Below are 24459 nucleotides of genomic sequence, written 5' to 3' on the forward strand. Positions count from 1 at the left end.
ATGGAGATCCTCAAGGAGGGCAGTCTAGCTGTAATCCGACCATCACTCAAGTCACCACCAGAACCTCTCAAACGTTTTAACATAACGAGAGATGTGTTCAGAGGCAGCTTTAATTCTTCAGAATTAAATGTGTCCGGAAAACAGCCAGACAATATTATATTATATATAATACATACATATATATGTATATATAATTATATTATATAAATATTATATATATAAATATAAATATCAGTTCCTCAGCAATAAACACATCCCAATCAGACAAGCAAACACAGTCTGGAGAGAGGCTGTGTTTAAATCTTTCATAAGATCAACCTGGTATGCTTTTCACACGGCCATGGTGTACAACGCAGTACCAGCCTAACCGCTGAAAATGCATCTGATAATATGATCCCAGGGGAGAGATAGCCCGCGAGCGTCTCTCCAAACTGAGGCAATATCATATAATCGCGTGCCCTCGCACCCGCGATAGTAGAATGGCTCGATGTCGAGGACACAAGACATAAATATTTACAATCTTTATTTATTTATAGACTGTGTTTTATGTGACTCTTTTTGTTGTGATCAGATCAATCTGGTCACTGCACAAGCGATCGCCACGAGCGATCTCCTTTTATCATCACGGGAGAAACGCTCGGAGGCGACAAACCCACGAGATTCAATGTCCTCTGCCCGAGCCGAAGAAGCGCCGAGGCACGCTTCGGTAGTCAGGCAAAAGGACATCGCGATCTGGAGAGAGAGCGAGCGATAGGGAACCAACGTCTCTCGCTTCTCAGCCAGATCACACGCGAGCCCCACAATCTTTATGGGCGCTACCCCTTGAAATAAGCAAAGCGAACGCAAAGCACTTAACTGTAAACATTCCACAGTGCTCGCAATCACCATGCTCAAATGCAAGGGCAGCATGTTCTTTCCCAAACAAAGCAAGCAGTAAGTGTGTGTATCCAGTTCTGACATGGAATGGGAGCATGGAGGAACACAACACTTATTGTTTTGTTGGCTCATTTCTCCTCTTTTTAAACTCTTTGATGTGCGAGAGAGAAAAGGCTTGAGAAATGAGAAATTTTCTGCACACTGCCTGAATAAACTAACTCCTAGCAAAGATCTGTAGCAGATAAAAGGTAGAGAGAGAGTTTTGACGTTCACACATGCACAGTAATGGTCTGAAGACAAAAGACCTGACGATGCACCTGTGGCTCATCTACTTATAGCCTCGTGTCGCGGGGGCGCGCCGATGACGTCACCGACCGAGGCTATATTGCCTCCGGGTCAATTTCATTGACGTGTTATACACAATATTCACAGCTGGTCACGATTAAAGACGTTCCCAATGCGCTGAGCAGCGCAGCATCGATTGTAGCTTTCGAAAGGGAACCCAATATCGAGGACTCTTTGGCCAGAAATATGTTCCTTGGGTCAAAAATGGACTTCTGTATGGCTGACGTAACATCAGAAAGAGTCAACGAGTATATATGGAAAGGTCAAGTTTTGTGTACTCCTTGGCCAGAAAAAATTTCAGTATGTCAAATATGGCCTTTAGTCAGGATGATATAACATCCGCAGATATCAATCTGATTGTATAGTGTTAATCTTTTAGGACTCTTTGGCCAGAAATATGTTCAGTAGGTCAAAAGGGGACCTCTGAATGGCTGATTTATCATCAGAAGGAGTCTATAACGTAATATAGTTTAAAAAGTTTTGAGGACCCTTGGACCAGAAATAAGTTCAAAAGTTCTGATATGGATATCTACATGGCTTACGTAGCATTAGAAGGAGTCTATGAGTGTGTATAGAAAGTCCAAGATCGAGGACTCTTTGGCCATAAATATATACCTTGGGTCAAAATGGACTTCTGTAAGGCTCGTGTGACATCAGAAGGAGTTGATATGTTTCTAAGAGTAAAAAACATTTTGAGGATTCTTTGGCCAAAAATATGTTCAAATTGGTCAAAAATGGCCTACAGTCTGGCTGATATAGCATCACGAGAAGTCTGTATAGTAGGATAGATATGTATAGTAATGCAAATGTTCAAGGTCTCTGGCCAGAAATATGTTCAGTAGGTCAAAAATAGACTACTGGCTGGTTAATATAACATCACAATAAGTCAGTCTGTAGTATAGCAAGATAATGTTCAAGAACTCTTTGGCCAGAAATATGTTCAGTAGGTCAAAAGGGGACCTCTGTATAGCTGATTTATCATCAGAAAGAGTCTATAACTTTATATAGTTTGAAAAATTTTGAGGACACTTTGATCAGAAATAAGTTCAAAAGGTCAGATATGGACATCTATATGGCTTATGAAACATCAGAAGGTGTTTATGAGTATGTATAGAAAGCCCAAGATCAAGGACCTTTTGGCCAGAAATATGTTCCTTGGGTCAAATATGGACTTCTGTATGGCTGACGTAACATCAGAAAGAGTCAACGAGTATATATGGAAACGTCAAGTTTCGAGTACTCCTTGGCCAGAAAAAATTTCAGTATGTCAAATGTGGCCTTTTGTCAGAAAGTCCAAGATCTAGGACTCTTTGGCCACAAATATATAACTTGGGTCAAATATGGACTTCTGTAAGGCTCATTTGACATCAGAAGGAGTTGATATGTTTCTAAGAGTAAAAAATATTTTGAGGATTCTTTGGGCAAAAATATGTTCAAATTGGTCAAATATGGGCTACAGTCTGGCTGATATAGCATCACGAGAAGTCTGTATAGTAGGATAGATATGTATAGTAATGTAAATGTTCAAGGTCTCTGGCCAGAAATATGTTCAGTAGGTCAAAAATAGACTGGCTGGTTAATATAACATCACAATAAGTCAGTCTGTAGTATAGCAAGATAATGTTCAAGAACTCTTTGGCCAGAAATATGTTCAGTAGGTCAAAAGGTCTCTGTATAGCTGATTTATCATCAGAAAGAGTCTATAACTTTATATAGTTTGAAAAATTTTGAGGACCCTTGGACCAGAAATAAGTTCAAAAGGTCAGATATGGACATCTATATGGCTTATAAAGCATCAGAAGGAGTTTATGAGTATGTATAGAAAGCCCAAGATCGAGGATCTTTTGGCCAGAAATATGTTCCTTGGGTCAAATATGGACTTCTGTATGGCTGAAGTAACATCAGAAAGAGTCAACGAGTATATATGGAAAGGTCAAGTTTCGAGTACTCCGTGGCCAGAAAAAATGTCAGTATGTCAAACATGGACGTTTGTCAGGATGATATAACATCCGAAGATATCAATCTGAATGTATAGTGTTAATCTTTTAGGACTCTTTGGTCAGAAATATGTTCAATAGGTCAAAAGGGGACCTCTGAATGGCTGATTTATCACCAGAAAGAGTCTATAACTTTATATATTTTAAAAACTTTTGAGGACCCTTTGACCAGAAATAAGTTCAAAAGGTCAGATATGTATAACTATATGGCTTATGTATCATTAAAAGGAGTCTATGAGTATGTATAGAAAGTCCTAGAATGAGGACTCTATGGTCATAAATATATTCCTTGGGTCAAATATGGACTTCTGTAACATTGATTTAACATCAGAAGGAGTCTATGATTATCTAAGTGTGAAAAACATGTTGAGGATTTTTGGGCCAAAAATATGTTAAATCGGTCAAATATGGATTACAGTTTGGCTGAAATGACATCACTTGAAGTCTGTAGAGTACGAGAAATATATATAGTAAGGTAAAATGTTCAAGGTCTCTGGCCAGAAATATGTTCAGAAGGTCAAATATGGACCTCTGTATAGCTGATTTATCATCAGAAGGACTTTCATAGATAACTTTAAATAGTTTGAACATTTTTGAGGACACTTTGACCAGACATAAGTTCAAAGGGTCAGATATGGACATCTATATGGCTAATGATTCATCAGAAGGAGTCTATGAGTATGTATAGAAAGCCCAATATCGAGGACTCTTTGGCCAGAAATATGTTTTTTGGGTCAAAAATGGACTTCTGTATGGCTGACGTAACATCAGAAAGAGTCAACGAGTATATATGGAAAGGTCAAGTTTCTTGTACTCCTTGGCCAGAAAAAATTTCAGTATGTCAAATATGGCCTTTAGTCAGGATGATATAACATCCGCAGATATCAATCTGATTGTATAGTGTTAATATTTTAGGACTCTTTGGCCAGAAATATGTTCAGTAGGTCAAAAGGGGACCTCTGAATGGCTGATTTATCATCAGAAGGAGTCTATAACTTAATATAGTTTAAAAGGTTTTGAGGACCCTTGGACCAGAAATAAGTTCAAAAGGTCTGATATGGATAACTACATGGCTTACGTAGCATTAGAAGGAGTCTATGAGTGTGTATAGAAAGTCCAAGATCGAGGACTCTTTGGCCATAAATATATACCTTGGGTCAAATATGGACTTCTGTAAGGCTCGTGTGACATCAGAAGCTTTCGCACTGCACTGCGCACTACAACAAACTTATTAATTTGTGCATTGATGGGAAATTATTGCATTAGCTATTGCATTACTAGATTTGACCACATTTGACCTAACATATTCCATGTTCATAGAATAGCCTCGTCTGCAAAGAAGAGATAAACAAGCGTTGCATTGCATTTCACACACAATCTAAGATTTAGCATTTAAAAAAAACATTTAAGGTGTCATTCAGAGAATGCCAGAAATAACTCATTAGTTTGTGCCTTAAGAAAATAACATGAGTGCTGCACACTGGATCTAACTATGTTAATAGAACAATAACATACAAGCTAAACACTTCTTTCATTTCAATGCGTCCCAGAACTGACTTTTGGTCTAAGTGCATTGATGAATAACATATATAGGCTATGCACCTATATGGCAATGCACACCAAAACTAACTCCTTCCCATGTTCATTAAAGAGATAATATATGTGTTGTTGCATTGCATTGCACACCAGAACTAACTCATTCCCATGTTCATTAAAGAGATAACGTGTGTTGTTGCATTGCACAAACGATCTAAGGTTGTGCATTGAAGAATGACATAGGCTATGCACTTCTTGCATTGCATTGCACAACAGAACTAACTCATTCCAATGTTCATTAAAGAGATAACGTGTGTTGTTGCATTGCATTGCACAAACGATCTAACGTTGTGCATTGAAGAATAACATAGCACTTTTTGCATTGCATTGCACACCAGAACTAACTCATTCCATGTTCATTAAAGAGATAACGTGTGTTGTTGCATTGCATTGCACAGTATATGACTGTGACTGTTATACAGATCTAACGTTGTGCATTCAAGAATAACATAGGCTATGCACTTTTTGCATTGCATTGCATTGCACACCAGAACTAACTCATTCCCATGTTCATTAAAGAGATAACGTGTGTTGTTGCATTGCATTGCACAAACGATCTAACGTTGTGCATTGAATAACAAAGGCTGAGCACTTTTTGCATTGCATTGCACACCAGAACTAACTCATTCCATGTTCATTAAAGAGAAAACGTGTGTTGTTGCATTGCATTGCACAAACGATCTAACGTTGTGCATTCAAGAATAACATTGGCTATGCACTTTTTGCATTGCTTTACATTGCACACCAGAACTAATGCAATCCCATGTTCATTAAAAGAGATAACTTGTTTTGTTGCATTGCATTGCACAAACGATCTAACGTTGTGCATTGAAGAATAACAGGCTATGCTTTTTTTGCATTGCTTTACATTGCACACCAGAACTAACTCAATCCCATGTTCATTAAAGAGGTAACATATGTGTTGTTGCATTGCATTGCACAAACAATCTAACGTTGTGCATTGAGCAATAACATATAGGCTATGCACTTTTTGCTTTGCATTGCATTGCACACCAGAAGTAACTCATTCCCATGTTCCTTAAAGAGTGTGTTGTTGCATTGCACAAACGATCTAACGTTGTGGTGTGTAAGCATTTAACTTTCACATAGTATTTTGTAAAACTTTAACATAAAACAAACTAAAATTGCATTTTTCTCTAAAAAGAGTTATTAAAAAATTTGTTAATGTTATTTCAAGATGTTAAAACATTAAAACAAGTTTTTTTCATTTACAAAAAGATCATTTTTAAAATGTTGACTTGTAAGCATTTAACTTTCACAGAGTATTTTGTAAAACTTTTACATAAAACACAAACATTGTTAAAAAGTCTTACGTTTCTACATACCATTCGTTAAAGGACTCAGAGTTTAAAAAATATATAAGTGTTTCCTTATGTTGGAGCAGAGTGGAGAACGTCTACTCACTCCCGAGGTCAGCGAGAAATGAAGTTCTGTGAGGCCTACAGAGAGACAGACACAAACCCCGCCCCTAGCCCCGCCCCAACAGCTGTCACCGTGGGAAAACCCCACACCCCCTTCAAGCTCCCAAATAGAAAACACATCCGGTCATCTCCGTGGTCGAACTTAAATGACCAAAGAAAACCGATGCAACGGCTTGAAGAGACCACACCCCCTAACACACCCCTCTCAAAGCTGAGAGGTCAATTTTGATTTAAGGGTCCTCCCTAAAATGACATCACGTGGGAATCCCTCATCCCTCCCTCCCTCCCTCCCTCCCTTCCCACAACGTCACAGTCACATGAGCTGTTTAAAAAGGAGCGCAAACATGACAAGAGCTACTTGTGGTTTTATTCAAGTAGAACACTATGGCTACGTCAGACCCCAAAACTCCTGAAACATTGATGAAGCTATGGAGGATTCGACCTTAGAGCCGCGAAAAAAAACATAGTTACCAGGACCTGTTTAACGCGATTTCTCCACGAGCCGGCGGAGCGCAAATGAAATAGGCTACTTTTCACTTGTCTGGAGGACGTGCGTGTACATATGACTTTGACAAAAAACAATCGTGAAGTCAGATTGGTTAATGGATAACGACGAGCGATTCACAACGAATACAACGGAGGATCCCAATTTGGTTTTTTTTTACGGAAAGGGATTGGATTTTATTTTATACAGGAGTATGGAGAGATTTGAAAGATGATGGGAGTGAACCGGTTTTCATAGCAGAGTGGGCTGGATTAACCACGGTTGCAAGATACCGACTTCTCGCGGATTATATAAAAAAAACACCCAGAGGATTACGTTTACATACTTTTTTGGAATGGATGTACCCAAATGTTCGTAGCCTATTTCTGAGGATGAGCATTTAAAATAGCCTACTACGATTTAAAATTCATGTTTCAATGGAAGGTTTACCTGTGTTGGAACAGATTTTTTCTAAAATCACGTAGCTTTTTTTAAATAGAGCGACGCATTTGGATCTGTTGATGGATATACGCACCAATAGGATTACCGGCTGCAACGAATGGATACCCACAGAAAAGCATCGATTGGCTGAATAAATTTTGTGATTATTTAATCCTTTCTATGCAAAGTACTTTGAATTGCCAGTGTATGAAATGTGCTATATTAATAAACTTGCTATGCCTTGCTTCGCCTATGTCACAGGAGAAATTATATTTAATTTACAACTCTATGCTCTCATACAGGCTAGAACTGGCTCACACTCACACAAACACCCCACCCCAACCCACCACCACCACCCCACCCCACCCCACCTCCACCCCACCCCACCACCACACCACCACACCACCACACCACCACACCACCACACCACCACACCACACCACTTTTGGACTGAGCCCTCCAACGTGGGAAAATTCCCACGGTCCACATTTAAAGTTGTACTTTTCACAATCACATACAAAAAAGACATTAAAACAATGTTTATCACTAAAATACAAAGGGTGGTAAACACACATTTGTAAAATGTTAAAAAAGTTTGAATTGCAAACATGTTCTAGAATTAAAACATCTAAAACAACATGTATTAAAATTATATCAAGCAAATATTTCTATTTTCTAACATACATTTGAAGAAAAGTTGTACTTTCACAATTACATAGTGTTTAAAGTCATTAAAACGTTGTACAAATTTAAAATACACGTATTTAGCGTTCATACATTTGTAAAATGTTAAAACGTTAAAAACAACGTGCTTTAAACTTTAAAAAAAGTGAAGCAATGTAGGCCTATTGGGTAACAGATCAGCGAGTTGTTTTTAATTAAAGAAAAGTTTTGTTTTCCATATATATTTAAAACTTTTTAAAAACACTGTATAAAGTTAAAATGCAATGGTTTAGTATTCGTACATTTTACAACGTTATCTGAAAAAAGTTAGAATGTGGTCCTTCACATACAGATTTAAAAAACCGTTCAAAACAACATCAACTAAAATACAATATGGTACTAAAGTTTAGTTTTAAGTTCCGTATTATACATCACTCATCGACGGTAGAAACATGAATGAGTATAGATCATGTGTGAAGCCGAGTCTCCGCCCACCTAACACTAGATTTATTTATAATTACACTACATAACATTTATAAAAAATAATAGTTGTTTTAAAAAAATAAAAACTCATGTTTTAGTTAATTTTGGACTTTTAGTGAAGTTAACAAATATTCACTAACTTACTTATTTATTCACTCTTCGATAGGATAATCCACATCTCCCAATGGAGAAATCTGATCATTGTTTGAGAATGCGTTTTGGAGTAAAAAATAATTAATCTGTTCAAAACTATGTGCTTTAAACTTTAAAACCGTGGAACGTAAGCGATAGGCATACAGTTTTTTTCACAGACATGTCACATGTAACACTTTCACATACAACTTTTTAAAATGGTACAAACCTTTAAAATACAAAGGTGTAGTATTTAAAACGTTAGGCCTATCAGAATTTTTTTTTTAAACAAGTTAGAATGGTTTCCTTCACATACAGATTTCCTTCACATACCGCTCAAAACAACATCAACTTAAATACAATATATGCTACTAAAGTTTAGTTTTAAGTTCCGTATGTGTGAAGCCGAGTATCCGCCCACCTAACACTAGATTTATTTATAATTACACTAAATAACATTTATAAAAATAACAGTTGTTTAAAAAAAATAAAAACTCATGTTTTAGTTAATTTTGGACTTTTAGTGAAGTTAACAAATATTCACTAAGTAGGCTAGTGCTATCTGGCCCTTTAGTTTTTCAAGATGGCGGAACGACATAGAAGCCTCCATGGACTTACCCGTCATGTAAATAAAGATAAGAAATGTTTCGCTTACGAGGATAAGTCAGATTATTGGCAGAGGTCATTTTACACCAGTGAGGACATATTTTATGAATACAGGCAAATTTCAGATGTTTAATTTCAGATGTTTAAATGACAAAATACCATTTTTTCAACCGAGCGAATCTGCACATGAGAGGCCTTCAGAAGTCATAACTTCAGTGGTCAACGGTTTAGGCCAGTTGGCGAATGTGTAAAAATCAAATACTGTATTACACTTTTCAAAGGATAATCTAGCTTTAAAGTAAGAATAAAAAGTAAAAAACCAAACATATCTTCATACCTGTTGTGTTCTGACACAAGGCCATTAACTTGTTCTTTTTGTTTTATAAATGTATTTTGCTTATTTCTACAAATATCAACCTGATAAATATATGGACTGAATACATGATTAAACAAGATAATCATGCTACCAAATACGTTTTTAAGAAAAACAGTGTTTTAAAATACAACTAAACCATGATAACAGATGACAGTCGTACATAAATGCATGTTGATGACTAAGTTTCAGGCAACCACGCAATGTTCGAGAAATCTAATATTGGTGTAATCTTTGCGAGGTCTCACTCACAACGCACAACGTTGTGTTGGGTGATCCAGGCACACCTTTACTAAAATAAAATATTATGGAAGTCATTTTTAAACTGTAATTATACCATATTTATATATTAATATTATGGCTTCATGATGATTTTAAGTTTTTTGTCTGTTTGTTATTAACTAATACCTTTATCTTTTAACCAACACTTCAACATCCAGCACAAAATTAAAGAGATGTATGAGCTTAGTAGGCTGTGTGTGTAAATAGTTGTGCTTAATTCTTTGGGTGTATTTTTACACACCCTATGGACTAGCTTTAAAACATAATCTTTATACGGGAATCACACGTGTCCTTACAATCCATGTAAGATTCAAAAGACCAAATCACTAAGAAAAGAGCCATTTATAATAAATACACAAAAGTTTCCATAGATGGTTTTATTACTCCGCTAGATTTAGTCATCTTGTTCAGATAGCACAACGCCTGTTTCACATGTTGTATGTTGGACTGTATGTGTTTTAGGTGAAGACGTTTCTTTGAGAGCTGTCTATAGAAATAAATGACAAATAAGAATTTAAGTGATAGTCTTTCTGTCTGACTAAATTGATACTTCATTTAGTACAACTTTCCCTCTATCTACGAATTACACAAAGTGCATGCTGTTTTACACTTAAACTATTACAACAGAATCACATCTGACTATTGCACTGAGAGAGGCATATTCATCCAAGCTCGAGGCTGTTAAACAAAGTTCCACACTTTGGTAAAACCTAAATTCTAGAGGTCAACTTAAAAGTTAAAAGTAAATGCATCATCATGAGCCATTTAAAACAAATACAGAAAAGCCACTATAGTGATCAGTTTTAGTGTTTGAATTGACATTTTACATATTACATCTTGTTTTTGTACAGTTTGCAAAAACTATAGTCTCCGAGCGTGGTCAAACATGTTCATATAGGAATTTATGTAAAACATGAACAAATATTGCATAAAGAGAATTAAATGACGGTCCTTCTAGTATGAGAGTGTTTAAGACTAAACAAATCATATTTATTTTAGAACATCTTTGAAACCTTGACGTGAAAGATGAGTATTACACTTCAAACTCGTCTAACTATTACACTTATTTTGTTATTATTACACAGTTATTTGTGTGTGTCACTAAACAACATGGTTAAGCTAATGAATTACAGTTGATACGTGGTATTTTTACGTGAAAGGAGGAAAAGGAATATTTAACATATAAAAATAAAAATATTTTATCGTCAATTTCAATTGTTAGATAAATCATCTAACAATCGACAGTTATATGTGAAACAATTAGAGTTGGTTAGAATTAGTCGCATTAGAGCAGGATTCTTGTTTATATTGAACATTGTTATTGTACCGCATGTTTAACAGCGCTATTGTCGTCGGCCTCATCAAAGTTCACACAGTTTTCACCGGAGCATACCGACTCTGAAACAAGACCTGAGAAGTATTAGCATGTAACATTTTGGACACCTTTGTTTTTAGGCATCTTTGCATTTCTTCAAACACCCTGTTTTGAAATTGTTTAACAATTTTTAACAATCACTAGCGTAACACTTATCGTATTGTCGGGTGTGATTGTAAAGTTTTGTAGGCCTATGGCGTTTTCTTTACACTTTCCCCTGGATATCTGTTTCCTACAGTTAGCTGTAATGTTGAGTGAACTCTAGGTCTTCTCTTTGTTCATATACGACAGTATTCACATGAATTGACTTGATTTGATAAAATTATGGTTTAAACCATCATCTTCACGTGAGACATTTACATTATATTATTATACCGTCCTAGTTTTTAAATAGCGCTAAAATTTATATTTTACATTTTAACCCTTTATGCGGATATAGAATGCCGCACAAGGTTCTCTGACATGTCTTATTGTGTAAAACATCTATGTAGATCTAGCTAGGCTATGTTTTTAAAAATACCGCGAAACAAAGACAAGGATGTATCTTTCTATAAGCGACCCTCAAAATCTGTGCATACAACAAAACACATGTATGTGTACAATGATTTATCAGAAAATTACTTTTGTTTGAAGAAAAACTTAAAATCAGCAGGTGGTTGATAACTATTGAAGCTATTTAACACCCCTGAATTCAGTAATGCTATATTGATATCACGTTTTAATTTGAACTCAATACATTTGAATGCGCTAAAGGTCTATGAACTTTAACATCTTAATAGTTGGTAAAATTAACTTAAAGCCTAGGCAAAATGAAATACATCCTAACTACTTTCTACATGCTTGTTACAGAACTTATGGCGTACAATTCACCCATGCATATGTTTAAAAATATATGTATATTTATATATATAAATATTTTGGTGTAATTAGACATTTCTCCGGTGGCATATGCATAACTTCTCCATGACGCTACTTCTGATTCAATGTGGCATTATATGTAATCCTATACAGCTGTTTAAGGCGTCATGATGACAACCCCTCCAGCGGGGCGGGGTGAGCTGTTGTCCTGATAAATATTTCAGGACTTCGCACACAACCCCGGTTTGCCAGTCTATCATTTTCGTCACTACTTCAATGTATACTCGAAAGTATAATGTTGAAATAAAAAAATTACAAACATTTCTGTTGTGTTAATGTCTGAGCTCATAAAAATAGTATTATAATAGTATACATAATAATAATATTTAGAATAATTAAAAATACTTATAAAATATTTCAGAGATCCTTGTAAAGAGTTGCGGAATGTTTTCTGCACTGTAAAACCCAACAAGTTAAGCTAACTCATTTCATTTGAGGAAACCGATTACCTCAATTCAATTAAGTTTATAAAAACAATAGTTATGAGTACTCTGAACTTATTTTAATCGAGTTCACTAAAACAATAATATTTCTTAATACACAATTAAACTTTACACTGCATTTAAATACTTTATATAGCTGAAACTTTACTTTATTGAGTAAAAACAGTGAAATGACAAACTTTAAATGAACTCAGAGCACTTGCAGTTACTGTTAGCTCACAATGTCACACACAAAGTCAAATTCAATAAGTTAAGCTAACTTATTACATTTGAGGAAACCGATTGCCTTAATTCTTTTAATTTTAAAAACCAATAGTTATGAGTACTCTGCAATTATTTCAGTTGAGTTTAATAAAAGTAGATTTACATTGCAGTCAAGAAATTAAGTGATTAATTAAGTGATTATTGAGCATTAGTGATTAACACCTGCTGTTAACGAGCAGAATCAATGAAGGAAAGAGAAACACAAGAACTACAACTGACTTCCAGCCACAGACTTAGATGAAATCAACTCAAAATAAAAGACGTTTAAATCTCTAAAGATCTCAGAGGAGGATTAAACCACTACACAAACAGCATTACCAGCTTCACTTATTACTAAACAGTTTGACTTTTGTCATGCGTCTACAGAAGTTGTTATTGAGAATGAACAGAGGGTTAGATGCTAATGATTTATTGAGTTTCATTTAAAGACACCATGATAGTGATCAGTGTTTGCTTTAGTTGGGCTCTTGACCCTTGACTTTATAACACCAGTTCTCTTACGAGAGGTTCTCTCGTATTGCGTAAGCTAGCTTACGCTGCGGGAAAGTCTCCTTTCTCGAGATACTGAAGCCAAAAATTATCCTTAATTTTTTTAAACCTTGTCAACGCAGTGCGGCAGCCTGCAGACCTAGGGCAGGCGAATCGCGTGCCCATTGGCTGCTCTGCGGCAACTGCAGCAGCCTATGGCTGAGCCTTGCGCGTGACGTCACGTCCAATGAGCGCGCTTGGCGCGCTTAATGCGTCACAGCCCGTCATTAGGGGTGTGGCTTAGCGTATATAAGCAAGGAACAGAGGCTGCTTCGCTGATTTCTGTCTCTTCAGCGAAGCTCTTCGCATCGCTGATCTCCGAGGAAGCCGCCGTCGAATCAAGCGACCAGCACGCCGAGGATTTCAGCCTGAGGACGCCGGCCGCTCGCCGCCTTCAGCCTTCCCTGCCTGCTGCGCCATCCGGCATATATATCCTTTTCTTGCTCTGTGTTGTGTGTTTGTGTGTCCGCCGCGACACACTTGTATCTAAAAGAGCGCGAGGCGTTGTTGCAAATGCCTCGCTCATCCTGTGGCTCGTGCAGAGCCGCGCTCAGCGACGGAGACCGCCACGTGGTGTGCGCTCTCTGCCTGGGCTTCGACCACGCAGCCCGCGCTCTCTCCGAGGGCGGCTGCGAACAGTGTGAGGAGTTACCGATGTCGACCCTACGGGCTCGACTCGCTAAGTTTGAAGAACCTCCACCTTCTCCGGCCACTTCTTCCGGGCCACGTAAGAAGAAACGTCGCTCCCAAAGGCCGCCGGAACTGGACGCTACAGCTGAGTGCTCGCCGGAACCTCTCCCGCGAGCCTCGCTCTCTCCTTCCCCCCCACCCTTCACCGACGCGCAGCGGCCGGCCTCTGCCCGCACTGCCGTCGTCCTGGGGGATGATGCAGATGATGCCGCTGACAGCTGCTCTCTGCTCGCGTCTGACAGCGAGGAGTGGTCGGGCTCTCACCGCTCCGCCCCCTCGACTTTGGAGTCTACCAGATCCCGCGCTAGTGTTGACGCGGAGCTTCTCCGCCTCCTCACTCAAGCGGTCGAGAGAATGGGACTGGATTGGTCCCCACCCAAGGAGCCGGAGCCCAATCGCCTTGACGGGTGCTTTCTACCTAGCCGCCGCCCTGCGCCTGCCTCTAGGTCAGCACCCTTCCTGCCTGAGCTCCACGCCGAGCTCTCTAAATCCTGGAACGCTCCGTTCTCCACCAGACTCCGCTCGCCAGTCTCCTCGGCTCTCTCCCAGGTGGACGGAGCTGCCGAGAACGGCTATAACGGTATCCCCGCCGTTGAGGAAGCTGTGGCAACGCACCTTTGCCCGCCGTCTGCTAGATGGCGCTCAAAGTCTGCCCTGCCGTCTAAAGCCTGCAGGACCACCTCAGCTCTCGCCGGCCGCGCTTTCGCCGCCTCCGGCCAGGCTGCTTCCGCCCTGCACTCAATGGCCATTCTTCAGATCCTTCAAGCCGACCTCCTCCGTGAACTGGACGAGAAGGGCTCGGATCAGTCTGCCTTAACCGATCTGCGCAGCGCTACGGATCTTGCGCTACGCGCTACCAAGACCGCTGCTCAAGCCATCGGCAGATCCATGGCTGCGCTCACCGTCATCGACAGACACCTTTGGTTGACGCTCGCGGACATGAGTGAGTCAGAGCGCGCTGTATTTCTGAACGCACCACTCTCGCCCACCGGCCTCTTTGGCCCTGCGGTCAGCGGAATTGTGGATCGGTTCTCTGAAGTGCAGAAGGCGTCGCAGGCGATGAACCTCTTCCTGCCCCGCCGTTCGAGCCCAGCCACAGGCCGCCCTCAAACTCAGCCTCCTGTGCGCAGCTCTAACCAGCGCTCTTCCAGGCCTCCCAGCGCTTCGCAGCGACGCCAGGGCAGTCGCCCCAGGTCGCGCTCGACCAGCCGTCACAGACCGCCGCCCCCACGGGGCCCGCGGCCCAAGATCGCGTTGAAGCCCGAGCCCGCGAAGTCCTCCTAGCATCCGCAAGGAGGAAAAGATGGTTGAGCCCCGCTACGGCCGGACCGCCATCAAAACGCACAGCTCTGTCAGTCCCCTATGTTCAGGCTACTGCAGCAGCACACACCGCAGCCAACGAGCCAGTAATAACACTCGCTCGCCTGCACACAAACGCCGTTTTCACGGCGACCCAGATAAATCTCAAAAAGAGTATAAGTGCTTTAAGTGTAGAAAATGTGCCCACACCCATGTGCTCACTGCTTCACACAAGTACAATCCCCATGGTAACGCGCTCAGAGCGCTCTCTCATAAAGCGGTCTCACACCGCTCGAGTACTAAATGTAGTAAATGTGCCCACACTTCCGTGCTCACACCTACTCGCTGCTCGCTCTGTCACTCAGTTACCTCAAGTTGCTACGGCTCAAGCCGCAGGGGTATTAAGTGTAGAAAAAGTTCCCACTCCCGTGTGCTCACTGCCTCACACAGACCAGGTTCCCATGGCAACGCGTCCAGAGCGCTATCTCTTAAAGCGGAAACTTTCCGCTCGAGCATCAAGTGTAGAAAATGTGCCCACAGCCTTGTGCTCACACCTGCCCACTACCCGCTCTGCCAGACAGGTTGCAAACCTCATAAAGCCCCCAAACACTGGCCGTGTCATAAGTGCAAACCCCGCGCCAGCTCACGAGCACGCGCACCCACTTTCAGACACCATAATCCCCACGCCGCTCTCGCGCCTGGGTTATTTGACAGCAGTTCGCGCTCCATCGTCCGAGATCGAGCTACCAAAATCTGCACAGTCGGCCAGCCCTGTTCTTCTGCCCTCGTGTCCGAGCATCGGCGGCGCGCGCGCCGCCCCATCCTCTCTGATACAGGTTCCCCATCCCGCGCAACGCGGCGATCTGAACCCAGAGACCATTCGACCCCTAGCTATGCATGCAAAAGCATGGGAGGCTATTCAGGGCGCGTCAGAATGGGTGTTCAACACCATAAGACACGGCTATTCGCTCCAATTTGCTCGTCGCCCTCCGCGTTTTCTAGCGCAGACGGAAACGAAAGTGAGTTTGGAAACAGCACATCTGCTTCAAGCAGAAATAGCAAAGCTGCTGCGAAAAGGGGCCATAGAACAGGTTCATCCTTCCTTGAGCGAGTCAGGCTTTTACAGCCGTTACTTCCTCGTTCCCAAGAAGGACGGAGGATTAAGACCTATTTTAGATCTGAGACATCTGAACAAGGCTCTCATGAGACGGCCGTTCAGGATGATTACAACCAGACAGATCCTTGCGCAAGTTCGCCCAGGAGACTGGTTTATCTCTCTCGATCTGAAAGACGCGTATTTCCAGATCCAGATAACTCCCCGTCACAGGCCATTCTTGAGATTCGCCTTCGACGGTCGAGCTTATCAATACACAGTCCTGCCGTTCGGCCTGTCTTTAGCACCCCGTACATTTACGAAATGCATGGACACGGCTCTCGCTCCCCTGAGGAGTCAGGGAATGCGAATTCTGAACTATCTGGACGATTGGCTCGTTCTAGCGCAGTCAGAGACAGAACTTGTGTCTCACAGAACAGCGCTACTCGACCACCTGGAAGGTCTGGGTCTAGCGGTCAACTGGACCAAGAGCTCGCTCTCGCCCCGGCAGTCGATTTCCTTTCTCGGAATAGAACTAGACTCGGTGGCGATGACGGCCAGATTGTCGGAGCAGCGCGCGCGCCGCATCCAGCGCCTCGCTGCATCCTTCAAGGAAGGCAACCGGGTTCCCCTGAAAGCATTTCAGCGCATTCTGGGGCATATGGCCTCAGCTGCAGCAGTGCTTCAGCTGGGTTTACTGCGCATGCGCCCGCTTCAACGCTGGCTGAGAACGCGCGTATCCCATCGAGCCTGGGCGACCGGCGGCTCGCTAATCAGAGTGACTCAGGTCTGTGTCTCAGCCCTGCAGCCCTGGCTAGCAGCCGAATGGTATCACACTGGAGTGACTATGGGAGTGGTCTCACACCGGAAAGTTGTCTCAACAGACGCGTCCAACCTAGGTTGGGGAGCGCTCTTCGAGGGCAGTCCGGTCTATGGCCACTGGTCAGACCAGGAGAATCTCCTACACATAAACTGTCTAGAGATGCTCGCGGTCGAGAAAGCGCTCATGCACTTCCTCCCATTCCTCCATGGTCACCATGTTCTAGTCCGCACGGACAACACTTCAGTAGTGGCCTATGTGAACCGCCAGGGCGGTGTCAGATCAAAGCAACTCTGCGCCCTGACGGAACGCCTCCTTGTATGGACTCAGCACTCTCTGCGCTCTCTGAGAGCATCGCATGTGCCTGGCCATCTGAACGAGGGCCCCGACAGACTGTCCAGGGACAACGTTCCCCCTGGGGAGTGGTCTCTACACCCCCAAACAGTCCAGTCGCTGTGGCGCCGCTTTGGCAGAGCGAAAGTCGACCTCTTTGCGTCAAAAGACAACGCACACTGCCCAGCATTCTTTTCAAAGAGCGAGGACGCGCTGGCCCAGTCATGGCCCAGCGGCCCGCTATATGCGTTTCCACCGGTCTCTCTGCTGCCTCAGGTCATCGAGAGAGTCAGGAAAGCGCGCCACACAGTGCTCCTCATAGCCCCGTTCTGGGAGAACCAAGCTTGGTTCCCGGAACTCATACAATTGGCAGACTCAGCCCCCTGGCCGATTCCGGTGCGGAGAGACCTTCTCTCTCAAGCCCGCGGCTCGATTTGGCATCCCCACCCAGAGCACTGGTCTCTGCATGCGTGGAGCCTCAACAATTACATGCTGATCTACCAGAAGGGGTGATGAACACGATCATACAATCTAGAGCCCCCTCCACGAGGCGGCTCTACACGTCTAAATGGTCGGTGTTTAACAAATGGTGCACTACCAGAGGGCTCAATCCACAGACATGTGGGGTCTCGCACGTATTGTGCTTCCTTCAAGAGCTACTGGACGCGGGCAGGTCCCCCTCCACGCTCAAAGTCTATGTCACAGCCATTTCAGCGCTCTCTGTCTCAGAGCCGGGCCGCGCATTAGGAAGGAACGAGTTTGTCATCCGCTTCCTTTGAGGAGCGAGGAGGATGAACCCCCCGCGACCCCCTTCGGTTCCTATGTGGGATCTTTCACTGGTCTTAGACGCACTGAAAGCACATCCCTTTGAACCCTTAGAAACTGTGGATATGAAATACCTCACGCTCAAAACCGTTTTTCTGATAGCACTGTCTTCAGTAAAACGTGTGGGAGACCTTCACGCGTTATCCACTAACGCCGCGTGCCTCGAGTTCGGACCCAATAACTCTAAAGTTATTCTCAGACCGAGGCATGGGTACGTCCCCAAAATTTTGGGCACTCCCTTCAGAGCGCAGATCATTTCCCTTTCAGCCCTGCCGAATGCTGGCTGCGAGGCAGATAGTAATCTCCTCTGCCCAGTTAGGGCGCTGAAAAGCTATATTTCACGCTCCGCCGCCTTCAGGCGTTCAGAGCAGCTCTTTGTTTCGTTTGGTGGGCGCACCAAGGGTCTCGCCGCCTCGAAACACACCCTGTCCAGATGGATAGTTGATGCTATCGCAGCTGCTTACGCATCTAAAAACCTGCAGTGCCCTTTGGGCATTCGGGCACACTCCACCAGAGGCATGGCCTCATCGTGGGCGTGGTCCAGTGGGATTCCCATTCATGACATTTGTGCAGCGGCAGGCTGGGCCTCCCCCTCCACATTTGTTAGGTTTTACAACCTGGAAGTTCCCGCTTTGCAGGCCAAAGTGTTATCAGTCTAAGTCTCGCGTAAGCCAGCCCACTGTCTGTGCGCGGGCTACGCTGCTGATTTAGCTCCACTGGTTGAGCTACACTATGTGGGATGTGTTAGTTGGACCGGCTGTGCCGCTCCCTGCCCCATATTATGTGCTTGTGTACTGTGGTATCTTGGCCGCCCAGCTCCGCTTCGCGTTCCCTGGACTCCCCATGGGATTCATTCAGGATGCTGGGCGCGCGCACGGCGTTGACAAGGGTGTTCCCGCAGCGTAAGCTAGCTTACGCAATACGAGAGAACCTCTCGTAAGAGAACGTACTCGGTTACTAACGTAACCTCTGTTCTCTCTAGAGAGGGAACGAGTATTGCGTAACCCGCCGTGCTCTCGCCACGAGCTCATTTCGCTTCATGCGACAGAAACCAGCGAAGCAGCCTCTGTTCCTTGCTTATATACGCTAAGCCACACCCCTAATGACGGGCTGTGACGCATTAAGCGCGCCAAGCGCGCTCATTGGACGTGACGTCACGCGCAAGGCTCAGCCATAGGCTGCTGCAGTTGCCGCAGAGCAGCCAATGGGCACGCGATTCGCCTGCCCTAGGTCTGCAGGCTGCCGCACTGCGTTGACAAGGTTTAAAAAAATTAAGGATAATTTTTGGCTTCAGTATCTCGAGAAAGGAGACTTTCCCGCAGCGTAAGCTAGCTTACGCAATACTCGTTCCCTCTCTAGAGAGAACAGAGGTTACGTTAGTAACCGAGTACGTTTTTCCTCTGGCTGCTGTAACTGAGTGTTTATAAAACACATTTGTTATAGCACATACGTCAAAAGAAAATATGAGCATGTGGTTATGTTTGAATGATAAAAATCATCATTTAGTGACTTGATTCTCTGATCTTTTCCAGAGCCTAATCTCTGATTAGACAGGTGATGTATTACTTGAATTATTCATTATAATAGAACTGATTCTGCTGTAAGGCCCATTGTTGTGACAATCAGATTTCAATAACCTCTATGGTATCATGCTGACTTACACAGTAATCAAGAATCAGCATATGAATCTCAACAATGGTGACCATTAAAAAAGTGATTTATGCCACAATGCATGCTGGGAGCCATGGATAAGTTTTGTATTATGGTAGTACCCAGCATGCATTGCAGCATGAATCATTTTTTAATGGTCACCATTGTTGAGATTCATATGCTGATTCTTGATGTCTGTGTGAGTCTTAGTAATGCAATACCTTTTCTGTGAAACTTTTTGTGCACAACTATTTGTAAAATCCCTCATATTATCTGACGGTCACAACATGGCTAGCTCTTATGCTGTAGAATCACAGTTTTGAGTAAAACTAATAAGTTGCCCTTTTAATCAGAGATCAGACTCTGATTGAAAGCAGTGAATCAAGTCACTAAATGATGATTGTCATCATCAGTCCTTCACCATCAACACCCAATCAGACTTTTCCTTGGCTTTTGTGCCATAACAAATATGTTTTATAAACACTCAATTATAGCAGCCAAAGAAAGTCTTACGTGTCCAATAGTCAAGGGTCAAGAGCCCAACTAAAGTAAACGCTGATCTCCATCATGGTGACCTGAAATGAAACTCAAATCATCAACTTCTAAACCTTTGTTAATTCTAATAAGAACGTCTGTAGACGAATGGCAGTAATAAAGTCAAAGTGGTTAATAATAAGTGAAGCTTGTAATGCTGTCCGTGGAGTTGTTTAATCCTCCTCTGCTGAGATCTTGAGATATGTAATGTCTTCTTTTATCTCCCGTTGATTTTGCTGTGGCTGGAAGTCAGTTGTAGTTCTTGTGTTTCTCTTTCCTTCAGTGATTCTGCTTGTTAACAGCAGGTGCTCATCACTAATGCTCAATCATCACTTAATTAATCACTTAATTATACAATTATCATTCTGGGATCTAGAAATGTTCTATAATTCATTCAGTTTGAGTTCTGTTTCAGTCATTCAAGTTTCGGTAATATTTGAGTGCTGTGAGCTCAATTTTATTTAGTACATATTATTGTTAGGTTTTACAGTTTAATTACTGTATTCCCGAGGTGGCAACCATTTCCATAACATGCCTGGATGCGCTGTGCCACGGACCACAGAGGCACATCGCGTCTCTGAAAAATGTGTGGTGATTTTTCAAATGATACAACTAATTTGCCCGCTGTGTACAGAACAGAACAGAAGAAAGGACCTTTTGTAGTGTTGAACAAAATTCGATTTTGTTCTTAGCATCGGTTCCTGCATCATAGAGGTAGGAAGCACATACCCCCTACGTCAATCTTCTATCTGTTCAGGAGTTCATTACATTTTTTTTAATAAGATTATGTGTTTTGTCATGGATGACTAGACACTAGTCATGGGATGTCCAGCAGAGAGAAGGGCTTGAGTGGACACGCCCTGTGGTCACATTTTATGTCTTCATCCAGAGTTTACCCCCCACCGCAAACCTCCTGTCGTCCTCTCACTCTGCCTTTTCCCCGCTTCGCAACATAGCCTTCCTACAGCTTTCCGCCCCTGCGACACCCATAACATCGACCACCACGGCATCCGTTTCAGGCCAAACGGAGGAGCAGGTGGGTTACTTAAACCTGGATATGTCTCACCAGGATATGTCTCGCCAGCGACCTCCGGCTTGTCACAATCCTGACATGCGTCGAGAACAGGAACGCCTTGACACCTTTCAGAATTGGACTCTTGCTACAGTAACTCCAGCCGAGCTTGCCAAAAGTGGTTTCTACTACCTTGGCCAGGGTGACAGAGTGGCTTGCTTCAGTTGTGGAGGCCAGCTTAGCAACTGGGAACCGGGAGATCGGGCAGTATCAGAGCACCAGAGGCATTACCCCAACTGTCGCTTCGTTCGAGGTGACCGTGCAGATAATGTACCTTTATCTGGTGGCGACCTTGTATCTAACTCGGCAATGCAACAGTGTGAAGAAAGATTGCTCACATTTGTCAACTGGCCCTTAAGAATAACTGTTCGACCAGACCAATTGGCTAAGGCTGGTTTTTACTATGTTGGTCGTAATGATGACGTGAAGTGCTTTTGTTGTGATGGTGGACTCCGATGTTGGGAGTCTGGTGATGATCCATGGGTAGAACATGCCAAGTGGATTCCAAGATGTGAATACCTGCTGCAAGAAAAGGGCCAAGAGTTTGTTCATCAGATTCAAGCAAGATTTCCAAGACTATTTGAGCAGCTATTGACTAATGGAGACAGCGACTCAAGAGAATTTGTTGATCCACCTGTTGTACACCTGGGTCCTGGAGAAGACCGTTCAGAAGATGCAGTGATGATGAACAATCCTGTGGTGAAGTCTGCTTTAGAGATGGGATTTGAGCGTGGCCTGGTGAAGCAAACCGTGCAGAGCAAAATTCTCACAAGTGGAGAAAATTACAAAACCGTTCAAGAGTTGGTGTCTGATTTATTAAGTGCAGAAGATGAGAAGAGAGAGGAGGAGCGAGAGCTTCTTGCTGAGGAGATGGCATCAGATGGTTTTACTTTTCTTAAGAAACATCATCATGTCATGTCACAGCAGCTAAAAAGCGTGCAGAGCTTAATGGACCATCTTCTAGAGGAGAACGTCATCTCACAGAAAGAGTATGACATTATTCGTAACTGAGTTAGTCCTGTCGAAAGGAAATACAGCAGCAGAGGTCTTCCGCAACTGGATCAAGAAGAATGATGTCTGCCTGCTGAGAGAACTGATGGCCCAGACAAATGAAGCTGCATCACCGAGTCAAGATCTTTCAGACTTGCCTATGGAGGAACAGTTAAGAAGACTTCAAGAGGAGCGCACATGCAAAGTTTGCATGGATAAGGAAGTGAACATTGTCTTCATCCCCTGTGGTCACCTAGTTGTGTGCAAAGAATGTGCGCCTTCTCTGCGCAAGTGTCCCATATGTAGAGGATTGGTCAAAGGCGCTGTCCGTACTTTCCTATCATAAAGTGAAGATATTCATCATCCAAGTAACAACAGTTTTTGGATGTGCAAATTTACACCAACTCTAATTTTTTCACATATAACTGTCGATTGTTAGATGATTTATCTAACAATTGAAATTGACGATAGGTTAAAATATTTTTATTTTTATATGTTAAATATTCCTTTTCCTCCTTTCACGTAAAAATACCACGTATCAACTGTAATTCATTAGCTTAACCATGTTGTTTAGTGACACACACAAATAACTGTGTAATAATAACAAAATAAGTGTAATAGTTAGACGAGTTTGAAGTGTAATACTCATCTTTCACGTCAATGTTTCGTAGACATAGCAGAAAGATGTTCTAAAATAAATATGATTTGTTTAGTCTTAAACACTCTCATACTAGAAGGACCGTCATTTAATTCTCTTTATGCAATATTTGTTCATGTTTTACATAAATTCCTATATGAACATGTTTGACCACGCTCGGAGACTATAGTTTTTGCAAACTGTACAAAAACAAGATGTAATATGTAAAATGTCAATTCAAACACTAAAACTGATCACTATAGTGGCTTTTCTGTATTTGTTTTAAATGGCTCATGATGATGCATTTACTTTTAACTTTTAAGTTGACCTCTAGAATTTAGGTTTTACCAAAGTGTGGAACTTTGTTTAACAGCCTCGAGCTTGGATGAATATGCCTCTCTCAGTGCAATAGTCAGATGTGTTTCTGTTGTAATAGTTTAAGTGTAAAACAGCATGCACTTTGTGTAATTCGTAGATAGAGGGAAAGTTGTACTAAATGAAGTATCAATTTAGTCAGACAGAAAGACTATCACTTAAATTCTTATTTGTCATTTATTTCTATAGACAGCTCTCAAAGAAACGTCTTCACCTAAAACACATACAGTCCAACATACAACATGTGAAACAGGCGTTGTGCTATCTGAACAAGATGACTAAATCTAGCAGAGTAATAAAACCATCTATGGAAACTTTTGTGTATTTATTATAAATGGCTCTTTTCTTAGTGATTTGGTCTTTTGAATCTTACATGGATTGTAAGGACACGTGTGATTCCCGTATAAAGATTATGTTTTAAAGCTAGTCCATAGGGTGTGTAAAAATACACCCAAAGAATTAAGCACAACTATTTACACGCACAGCCTACTAAGCTCATACATCTCTTTAATTTTGTGCTGGATGTTGAAGTGTTGGTTAAAAGATAAAGGTATTAGTTAATAACAAACAGACAAAAAACTTTAAATCATCATGAAGCCATAATATTAATATATAAATATGGTATAATTACAGTTTAAAAATGACTTCAATAAAATTTTATTTTAGTAAAGGTATGCCTGGATCACCCAACACAACGTTGTGCGTTGTGAGTGAGACCTCGCAAAGATTACACCAATATTAGATTTCTCGAACATTGCGTGGTTGCCTGAAACTTAGTCATCAACATGCATTTATGTACGACTGTCATCTGTTATCATGGTTTAGTTGTATTTTAAAACACTGTTTTTCTTAAAAACGTATTTGGTAGCATGATTATCTTGTTTAATCGTGTA

General features: G+C 42.0%; 1 pseudogene across 1 annotated transcript; it reads left to right on the top strand.

Moving 5' to 3' along the window:
* Positions 1-22923, top strand: LOC311297878 (putative inhibitor of apoptosis; annotated as a pseudogene). The gene is made up of 5 exons: positions 1-30; positions 572-714; positions 7484-7645; positions 21185-21206; positions 21328-22923. The product of its transcript is annotated as a putative inhibitor of apoptosis (transcript).
* The last annotated feature ends 1536 nt before the right edge of the window (positions 22924-24459 follow it).

Source organism: Rutilus rutilus (genome assembly GCF_951802725.1).
Source record: "Rutilus rutilus genome assembly, chromosome: 10".
Classification (NCBI taxonomy): Eukaryota; Metazoa; Chordata; class Actinopteri; order Cypriniformes; family Leuciscidae; genus Rutilus; species Rutilus rutilus.